We start from the raw sequence: 7,904 nt of genomic DNA on the forward strand, positions 1-7,904 counted from the left end.
AAATTCTTCCCATTCGGTTGGAATTTGGTACGTGATGTTAGTATATGGTATCCAACAAACATGCAGGAATTGGTTCCTATCAGTCCATAATAATATATAGCTCCCATATAAACTAGAGATGTGCACGTGAGTAATATTTTACTCACGCTCACGCACACTCACGACGGAAAAATCGTACTCACGCACACTCACGCACGATATTGTTTGGTAGGACTCACGCTCACGCACACTCACGAAAAGAAAATTTGTATTCACGCACACTCACGCACGAAAATGTCGTGACTCACGAAAAATACCGTGACTCACGAAAAATATCGTGACTCACGAAAAATGTCGTGACTCACGAACAATTTTTTGAGTAATTTACCTTAGCGACGTGTCTGCAAATATGAGCATTATTAAAATCGAGAGCGTTATTACTCTCTTAACATCCCAGGTGTCACTAAAATTGTAAATGAATTTAACTTTTAAGCGTTTTATGTTGGTGAGCAGGATTATTTTCGTGAGCGTAAATCTTTACTCACGCACACTCACGAAGATAATATTTTCGTGACTCACGCTCACGCACGACATTTTGGTTTGTTAATCACGCTCACGCACACTCACGCCGTTGCCATGAGCGTGACTCACGACTCACGCGTGAGTCACGAAAATTTTCGTGAGTCACGACAATTTCGTGTCACGTGCACACCTCTAATATAAACCGATCCCCAGATTTGACCTCCGGTGCTTTTTGGAGAAGCAAAATTCATCCGATCTGCTTGAAATTTGGTACGTGGTGGTAGTATATGATATTTAACAACCATGCCAAATGTGGTCCATATCAGTCCATAATCGTACATAGCCCCATAAAAACCGATCCCGAGATTTTGTTTTGGAACCTCTTGGAGGAGCAAATTTCATCCGAGTGAGTTGAAATTTAGTACATTGTGCTAGTATATGGTCGTTAACAACCATGCCTAACTAGGTCCATATCGGTCTATAGTTATATATGGCCCTCAGATAAATCGATCCCCAATCACAAAAAAATTGGTTCATATCAAGTTCATAATTGTATATAGCCCCTATATAAGCGATCCCCATATTTCAATTTTGGCTCTCTACGTACAAAAAGTCCATATCGATTCGTAATTATTTGTAGACTTAACTATACATAACTTTTTTTGTCTAATATATACCATGTATGGACTAAATCACAATTTAGAAAACGATGTTAAGAAGTTTTAAGATACCACAACCCAAGTACTTCGATTGTGGATGATAGTCTTTCGTAGAAGTTTCTACGCAATCCATGGTGGTGGGTACATAAGATTCGGCCTCGCCGAACTTGCAGCCGTATATACTTGTTTTTTTTTGTGAATTTCTTATATTTCTTAAAGGTTTTAATTAAGACGTTGCACATAATATTACGCCTCATCATTACTATCAGAGTAAACATCTTGCTTTCAATCCTTCTTGTCCTGTCATAATTGTGGCCATTGTAGAGGTAAAATTTTCAAAACAATTGCCTCAATTTTTATGGTTATTTATAATAATAAATATCTCTCAAACTAAACAAAAAAATATTAAATTAATGACATTACAATAATAACAATAATAAAACTAATGACGTTAAAAATGTGATAAAGAACAAGTATATACAGCCGTAAGTTCGGCCAGGTCGAATCTTATGTACCCACCACCATGGATTGCGTAGAAACTTCTACTAAAACCGGTCATCCACAATTAAATTACTTGGGTTTCGGCCGATGGCAAGGCATCTTAAAAATTTTGACAACATTTTCTAAAGTAATAAAATTTTGACAAAATTTTCTAAAGAAATAAAATTTTGACAAAATTTTCTATAGAAATTATATTTTGACAAAAATTCCTAAAGACATAAAATGTTGAATAAAAATTTTGACAAAATTTTCTATAGATATATAAAATTTTGACAAAATTTTCTATGACAATAAAATTTTCCGTAGAAATAAAATTTTTACAAAATTTTCTATAGAAATATAAAATTTTGACAAAATTTTCTATGACAATAACATTTTGGTAGATTATTTTTGGTTCGAGTGGCAATAGTGATTTTTCGCCATACACTGGCGAAATGTACCATGTTTCAACCTGTTCCATCAAGAGGCTCCGGAGGTCAAATATGGAGATCGGTTTATATGGGGGCTATATGTTATATAATTATGAACCGATGTGGACCAATTTATGCATGGTTGTTAGAGATCATATACCAACATCATGTACCAAATGTCAGCCGGATCGGATGAAATTTACTTCTCTTAAAGGCTCCACACGCCAAATCTGGGGTTCCGTTTATATGGGGGCTATAAAATCTTGACAAAGTTTTGTATAGAAATAGAATTTTTACAACATTTTCTATAGAAATAGAATTTTGACAAAATTTTCTATAGAAATAAAATTTTCATTTGTTTTGTTATTGTTGTTTTTTGTCCTTTAATCATTGTTGTTGTTTTTGATTTCAGCTTAAAACCATGCATTGACTAAACTACAAGTGTAACTTAGCCAACAGAGGAAAAGAATGTTTGTCAAATTTATTTGGGCAAAGCCCTATAGCCTGCAAGATGGTTGGATAGACGCACGTTTCGGAATTACCACATTCCTCATCAGCATCCTCTACTTGCAGCAAAACTATCAACCAATTATCAGAATAAATTCAGGCAGTGAACCACACTTGAACCTTCCGAAAAAAGGTTGTACATGATAGCCGGCTTATGCCGAAATAAATTCGTACAAACATAACTCTTTTCCTTTGCCGCCGTTAAATCATCGATTTGAGAGCAGTTTTGACAAAATTTTCTGTAGAAATAAAATTTTGACAAAATTTTCTATAGAAATAAAATTTTGACAAAATTTTCTATAGACATAAAATTTTGACAAAATTTTCTATAGAAATAAAATTTTGACAAAATTTTCTATAGAAATAAAATTTTTACAAAATTTTCTATAGAAATAAAATGTTGACAAAATTTTCTATAGAAATAAAATTTTGACAAAATTTTCTACAAAAATAAAATTTTGACAAAAATTTTCTAAAGAAATAAAATTTTGACAAAATTTTCAATAGAAATTATATTTTGACAAAATTTTCTATTGAAATAAAATTTTGAAAAAATTTTCTATAGAAATAAAATTTTGACAAAATTTTCTATAAAAATAAAATTTTGACAAAAATTTTCTATAGAAATAAAATGTTGACAAAATTTTCCGTAGAAATAAACTTTTGACAAAATTTTCTATTGAAATAAAATTTTGACAAAATTTTCTATGGCAATAAAATTTTAGTAGATTTTTTTTTGGGGATCGGTTTATATGGGGGCTATATATAATTATGGACCGATGTGGACCAATTTTTGCATGGTTAGGTTAGGTTAGGTTAGGTGGCAGCCCGATGTATCAGGCTCACTTAGACTATTCAGTCCATTGTGATACCACATTGGTGAACTTCTCTCTTATCACTGAGTGCTGCCCGATTCTATGTTAAGCTCAATGACAAGGGACCTCCTTTTTATAGCCGAGTCCGAACGGCGTTCCACATTGCAGTGAAACCACATAGAGAAGCTTTGTAACCCTCAGAAATGTCACCAGCATTACTGAGGTAGGATAAACCACCGCTGAAAAACTTTTGGTGTTCGGTCGAAGCAGGAATCGAACCCACGACCTTGTGTATGCAAGGCGGGCATGCTAACCATTGCACCACGGTGGCTCCATGGTTTGCATGGTTGTTAGATACCAAATACCAAAACCATGTACCAAATTTCATCCGGATCGGATAAAATTTGCTTCTCTGTGAGGCTCCGCAAGTCAAATCGGGGATTCGGTTCATATGGGGGCTATACATAATTATGAACCGATGTGGACCAATTTTTGATTGGTTGTTAGAGACCATATGCAAACACCATGTACCAAATGTCAGCTAGTTCGGATGAAATTTGCTTCTCTTTGAGGCTCCGCAAGTCAAACCGGGGATTCGGTTTATATGGGGGCTATACATAATTATGGACCGATGTGAACCAATTTATGCATGGTTCTGAGAGACCATATGCAAACACCAGGTACTAAATTTCAGCCGGATCGGATGAAATTTTCTTCTCTTTGAGGCTCCGCAAGTCAAATCGGGGATTTGGTTTATATGGGGGCTATACATAATTATGGACCGATGTGGACCAATATATGTATGGTTATTAAATACCATATACCAACACCAAGTACCAAATTGCAGATAGATCGGATGAAACTTGCTTCTCTTAAAGCAATCGCAAGCCAAATTTGGGGGTCCGTTTATATGGGGGCTATACGTAAAAGTGGACCAATATGGACCAATTTTTGCATGGTTGTTAGAGACCATATACTAACACCAAGTACCAAATTGCACGTAGATCGGATGAAATTTGCTTCTTTAAGAGGCTCCGCAAGCCAAATCTGGGGGGTCGGTTTATATGGGGGCTATACGTAAAAGTGGACCGATATGGCCAATATGGTCCAATGCCACCTGACCTGCATTAATAACAACTACTTATGCCAAGTTTCAAGTCGATTGCTTGTTTCGTTCGGAAGTTAGCGTGATTTCAACAGACGGACGAATGAATTAAAGTTGGTTTCCTTGAAGTACGCAAATCTCAAATTTAAAAGGGAATTGCGTCCAAAGGGATCTTTGTTTCAATTCTCCTTCCGTTTCCTTGGTTCAATACCAAAATCATACTAATGATCTTTGGAACATGACTTGTTTTTATTCTGTGTAACTTCCAAACGAGCTATCATCTTGAAACTTGGCATAAGTACACGCAAAGAAAAACAAGTATATACGGCCGTAAGTTCGGCCAGGCCGAAGCTTATGTGCCCTCCATCATGGATTGCGTAGAAACTTCTTCTAAACACTGCCATCCACAATCGAATTACTTAAGTTGTGGTAACGCTTGCCGATGGCAAGGTATCTTAAAACCTCCTAACACCATCTTCTAAATTGTATGTAAGTCCATACGTGGTATATATTAAATCAAAAAAGATCGATCCAATACGTATATAATTCAGTTTGACAAAGTAGACATAAAATTTGGCAAAATTTTCTACAGAAATAAAATTTTAACAAAATTTTCTATAGAAATAAAATTTTCACTAAATTTTCTATAGAAATAAAAATTTTGACAAAATTTTCTATATGCTTCTCTTGGAGACTTCGCAAGCCAAATCTGGGGATCGGTTTATATGGGGGCTATATATAATTATGAACCGATGTGGACCAATTTTTGCATGATTGTTAGAGACCATATACCAACGTCATGTACCAAATTTCAGGCGGATCGGATGAAATTTGTTTCTCTTTGAGGCACCGCAACCCAAATCTGGGGATCGGTTTATATGGGGGCTATATATAATTATGGACCGATGTGGACCAATTTTTGCATGGTTGTTAGAGACCATATACAAACACCATATACCAAATTTCAGCCGGATCGGATGAAATATGCTTCTGTTATAGGCTCCACAAGCCAAATCTGAGGGTCCCTTTATATGGGGGCTATACGTAAAAGTGGACCGATATGGCCCATTTTCAATACCATCCGACCTACATCAATAACAACTACTTGTGCCAAGTTTCAAGTCGATAGCTTGTTTCGTTCGGAAGTTAGCGTGATTTCAACAGACGGACGGACGGACGGACATGCTTAGATCGACTCAGAATTTCACCACGACCCAGAATATATATACTTTATGGGGTCTTACAGCAATATTTCGATGTGTTACAAACGGAATGACAAAGTTAATATACCCCCATCCTATGATGGAGGGTATAAAAAGCGTTTGTAAAACGTTTGTCTTTATGAAATTGTTTTTACATCCTGGAAAAGAATAAACGTTTATCGCAAAAAGTATATACTTTTCTTCCAAATACACTTCCTTACAGCGAAAATCAAATGAGAAACGAACTTTGTTTGTCTAAAATTTCGTTTGGGAGTAAAGAATTATTTTTTTGCGTGTAGTAATTATTGATGTCGATCAGTTGGCAATAAAAATGTCATACCGAACCATTTCTAAGTATAGCCCCCTAATATAAACCGATCTCCAGATTTGACATCTGGAGCCTCTTGGAAGAACGAATTTCATCCAATTTGGTTAAAAATTGACTTACGATGTTGGTATTTAATAACCATTAACAAATCGCCCCATATTTATATGTAACCTCTATATGAACCGCTCCCCAGATTTGACTTTCCTGTAAAAAAAATGTGCCGAAAAAAAAGCACTGAAAATATGTGTGGATCGGATCAGAAGTAATGGATTTTGCATGGGCTTGTCATATGGTGGAAGTCATCCATTTAAGCACCCATATCAATAGCCGTTGCACTGAATTTTCATCACTTCGTAAGATTTGATCCGATTCTGATGAATAGCATGTGAATAAATTGTGATGTAAATTATAAAGTTCTGTGATATTTTACCAAATAAATAACATTAACCCTTTTTGTTAGGATTTATAATGCATTCTAACACTTGGATGGAACGTCTGACCTAAAAAACTTTCAAGAATTCGAATTTTTTGGATGAAATTTCGACAAAATTTTAATAGTTTGTACCGTTTTATTTATTTTTACTCTGATTTTAAAGTATTTGAAGCAAAAGTAGTAAAAATTGTTACTTAAAAATATGAAAAACCGGAATTATATACAATTTAATCAAAAGAACTTCCAAATTTTAAAATTGTGCCTTTAGAATAACTTCCAAATATTTCTTTTTTTTTTTGTTTGTAAGGAGCACCCGTATCTAAGAATATCGGCTTCAAATAGGACAAACAATTAAGAAATACAACTTTTTGTTAATTTTTCCATTTCAATATCTATATAAAGGAGTTTCGAAAACTACTAATGCTTCGGTGCAATAGAATTCCTGCGTTTTCTTTAATAACGTCTTCGCTAAAACCTTCAAGAGAAAAAATAAAAAAATCAAAAAACAAAAAAAATCTATTAAAAATATTTTCAATGCAAGGACAGATCTTCCTAATTTACAATTGATGTCCTTGTCAATAAATGAAGACCTCCTGCAGAATCAGCTAATAAAACTATAATTTCCTTAAAAGGCTCTAATAACACCACAAAGATACACTCCAATGACCTTTAAGATGTGAAGCCTATTTGAAGTAATTTCGTTGTCAGCATGAATTCAATTTTCCAGTTAAACAGTCGTGTGCTGTATATTAGGCTGAAATGCCCACAAAGTTGGAACAAGGCCATTGGCTTAGGACGAAAAAGGATGTTTTCCTATATTATTGCTATATCTCGGGGCAAGTGATGGGGATGCCAAGGTTAGTTGGCAAAAGGTGTTTGCACGAAAGCCCATAACGAAAATTATGTGTCCTAACACTTCAGGGTTAAAGAATACTTGTAGACGCCTTTTTTTGAATGTGAAAGAATTATATTGCTGTTCGAATTTAGAAAATTTTAGAAATTATTTTTTTTAATAGTCCATTTTGAGATCAAAAATCCATGTTCAACAATTTATTTTCAAAATATCTACAAAATCTTCACAAAAGTGTCCTTCCAAATATGTTATTTATTTTAACTACAAAGGAAGTTCTTTTGATTCAATTTGTATACCCTCCACCATACGATGGGGGTGAAATTTGGTTTTAATAACCATGCAAAAATTGGTCCATATCGGTCTATAATTATATATAGCCCCCCATAAAAATCGATCCCCAGATTTGGCTTGCGGAGCCTCTTGGAAGAGCAAATTTCATCCGATCCGGTTGAAATTTGGTACATAGAGTAAGTATATGGTCTCTAATAACCATGCAAAAACTGGTCCACATCGGCCCATAATTAACATATATACAACCCCCATATAAACCGATCCCCAGATTTGGATTGCGGAGCCTAAAATAGAAGCAA

Source organism: Haematobia irritans, chromosome 4, assembly GCF_050003625.1.
Source record: "Haematobia irritans isolate KBUSLIRL chromosome 4, ASM5000362v1, whole genome shotgun sequence".
Taxonomy (NCBI): Eukaryota; Metazoa; Arthropoda; class Insecta; order Diptera; family Muscidae; genus Haematobia; species Haematobia irritans.